Below are 3,686 nucleotides of genomic sequence, written 5' to 3' on the forward strand. Positions count from 1 at the left end.
CACTTTAGAGCTGCCATATGTTGTGAGTACTTTGTCCCTTTTAAAGTGGAAATTCTGTCGTTTCATCAGCCATGGTCCACCAGTTTGTATTGTTTGATGACCTATTGATTGGTGGCCCCTAACTTGATGGATGATCCTATTGACTGGTGCACTGTAAATCCCACTGACGCAAAAGCTCAGACCCTTTGATAGGTGGCTAAACAAATAGACATTAAAGAAAGAAATACAGCAATAGTTCATATTGGAACAATAAAAAGGCCAATGTTATCTAGTTTGGTGCATGGACTATCTGGAGTGTGGCACGTCATATCAATGGTTTGGATCACTGAGAGGTGAGCCTCACTTGTGGAAATTGAAAACCCAAACGTACTGTGAAAACTCTTGGAGTTTTGTATAACCTCTTAAGAGCATGGTCTGTTCATGATAGGGCCCAGCAATGAATGGTCTGGATCACCAAAAGGTAGATTGTACCTGTATAGTTGTTGGGCCAATATTACCTGTCCATTTTGTAGCCATCTGTTGAGTGGTAAGGATTGTCCAATATTTTAAAACCATGTAGCAGATTACCCAGAACACAATGCAATGACACACAGAGATGCTGATAGGAGAAACTGCATTGGTTAGGCATGCTACCGCTACACCCCTGTTTGTATCTTAACAGTTGCTCGGGTTGAGCTTGTAGCAGTAAAACATTGGGTCAGCCAGGTAGAGAGTGAATGTTGCAGATCATATGTATCTTTTAGATCATGACCGATCAACATGAGGAAAACCTATCTGATAGGCCCCAAATTCGATTACCAATGGCCCAACTCTTCTATGAGCCGACCATCCTTATCATTGGTTCAGGAATTGTTGGCCATTTACGTGTAACATAGCTCTCATAACATCTGGTTCTGGTTATTCATGAATGGGGGTGGGGCCTTCAAGTTGACTGTGGATGGTCTTGATCGAATATTCAGTCATGGCAATAAGATGCTCTAGATAGGGTAACCCGCCAATGGGCCTTGGAAGGCAGGGTAAATGTGATTCCTGCTTGCTATCACTTTGGCCCGGTTTTGAGCCTGCTTAAACCTAACGCCCGGTTGGGGTTTTGCTTGTTATAACTTATTATTTTTAGGCCTCTTTGGAATATGCCTAAAAGTTAGTTCATCTCAGTTTAGTTAATCATTGTTATATATTGTAGATTATTAGAGATCAAGCTTTAGCTAGCCTCGACTGGATAAATCCGTCTTGACTCTTCCATTTGCTGAAGCATAAACTAATTGAGATTATATCAGCAAGCCGCAGAGCATATGCCCGAATTGATTAGGTCCTCAATGCCATGCAATGCAACGTGGGGGGAATGAGCACAGGCCTTGAGAAGGAAATGGGATGTAGCACGATGCTAATGTAGGGTTGAATAAAGCTATTCATAGTTGGACGGATGAGTGAACAAGTTTGTCACAAGGATTGACTTGAATAACTTGGATCAGGGTTTTTGGATACTCAGGCTGTTAAGGGTTGGGCTAGATTAGGCCGGCTTGGGCTGGACTCCTTTCCTTTGACTCTTATTTTTCCTTGGTGGAGCGATGAGATGAACTATGGATGAGAGATGCTTGGATGGTTGTTTGGATTTTCTAAGATGGTTGAAAATGAAAGGGGAGGGGGGTATTTATAGCCCCTTGGATTAGTTTTTTGGCAGTTACTGGGACCTCCTGGGGTAGAAAAGGGTTTAAGGGCTTGTATTGGCTGTTGCCACATGGCGGGATCTGAGCGGTTGGATTGAGGGCATGGATCATAATTTGGGCACACATGCTATAGAGCCTAGGAACCTCACATCATATGTACCCTCTCCTGATAAAGCAAAAGAGCTGCCACATGGAATCGTGCCAAATTTTGGAAGTGTGAGGTCATCACCCTACTTAACCTCCTTGCGAAAATTGGAGAGATTCCACATGGTGGGTGGCACCATGGTTGCCACCCAGATCATGGATTGACTCCAAATTTTGTGGGGGTGCTCTTGAGGTGGTACATTGCCTCTAGTTCAATCGGATTTGCTTTATTATGGTCATAGATGTTAATGGGCCTATGCTTGGGCTTGAACTAGGTCTGAACAGGGCTTGGCTTCGGGCTTGGCTTTGGGTTGATTGAGTTGATTGGATTGAATAGGTTGATTGGGTTGACGAGGCTTGCTAAGTTTGACTGAGTTGATTGGATTGATTGGGCTGACTGAGTTAACTTGTGAATTCAGGGTCACACCAAAGGAAATAATTTAGAGAAATCCATTCCAATCATTAGATTTCAAACCAAAATATAGGTCAAGGGCCCAAATATCAGACATATCCTTGATTTACGCGGGCTGTGCCAAGGGAAATAGTGTGGAGAATGAGCATTGCAATGTACATTGTTTCCAATCACGGGGTTTACCTGAACTATCGATGGGGTTTAGTTTTGGACCCTAGGTTTAACATGGGGTGAAACATGTGGTGGGAGGAGTGAATTTCATATGAACATGACGGTCGGGTCCACCTGATCTACTGACCCCTTGCTTGCACCACTGAACCCAATTTTGGTTAAAGAAATCTAATGAGAGGTACAGGGATGATAAAACTTGAATCAATGGTGTAGCTTATTAAAAACCATTTTGAAAAAGGTGAGGGGATATAAATACTTAATTAATGAGGTAGTAATTGGTAAAAATCCTAAAGAAATATGACCTCTAATAAATCGTTACAAAAAGTTTGCTAGAATACATCTTGACCATTGCAATATGATACTTTGGTACTAAAGGTATTAAATCGTATTATTTCAACCATTGAGATTTGTTGTCAATTGGACAGTCATCATGACTTAAATAAAATCAAAGGTATGAAACGTGAAATCTTAGATTTTTTTTTTTTTTTTTGGCGAGCCCTATCACATAAAACAGTTTGAATTACTGAAAAGAATCCAAATCCAATAAACAAAAAATCCACATGCTGGTAAAAGCTCTAATCACAATTAATAAAAAAAGGGACTGACTAATTTTAGGCTTCTTCTAAAGTGGCCCTTAGCTTTAGGGTTCCAACATAGCCAAGACATTCTGTAAGGAGAGCATTTGAGTGGAAAGATCCCGAGAGCCACATTTCAGAGAGAGAGAGAGAGAGAGAGAGAGAGAGAGAGGATAATATAGAATGACTATTAGGGCTGTCAATGTGCATGGGTTGGGGTTGGCCTAACAAATGCAATATTTGAATAGAGTTAACAAATAGGCCTAGGCCCATTGACAAGCCCAAAATGGTAATGAGGTCTTAAAGATAAGCCCAGCCATTCCAGCATGGTTAAGCTATATCCATAGGCCTGTCTACTTAAAATTTCAAGCTCAAATATACAATGCAGCAAAAGCCTCCTCAAGGGCTGATGGAACTTTTAAAGTTATTCCAGTTATTAAACCATTGGGATGGTAACATGTTTGCACACTCCTTTATATTTATTGTGTAGCTAAAGTTTCAATCAATCACTGCCCTTATTTAGTGAGGTATTGGGGTTACCTAACATCAAATTAATGTTGGAAAGATACAATGGCGGTTGTCTCAAGCAATAGAAACAGAGGGAAAGGATGTTCATGTGGACGTGGAACATTTTTTGCTATCAAGTCTCTGTGGTTACGACACGAGTACGCATGCGCGAGGGGGATGTCTTCGTTTTCTTCCGCCTCTCGCAATCGA

This window comes from Magnolia sinica, chromosome 13 (assembly GCF_029962835.1).
Source record: "Magnolia sinica isolate HGM2019 chromosome 13, MsV1, whole genome shotgun sequence".
NCBI lineage: Eukaryota > Viridiplantae > Streptophyta > Magnoliopsida > Magnoliales > Magnoliaceae > Magnolia > Magnolia sinica.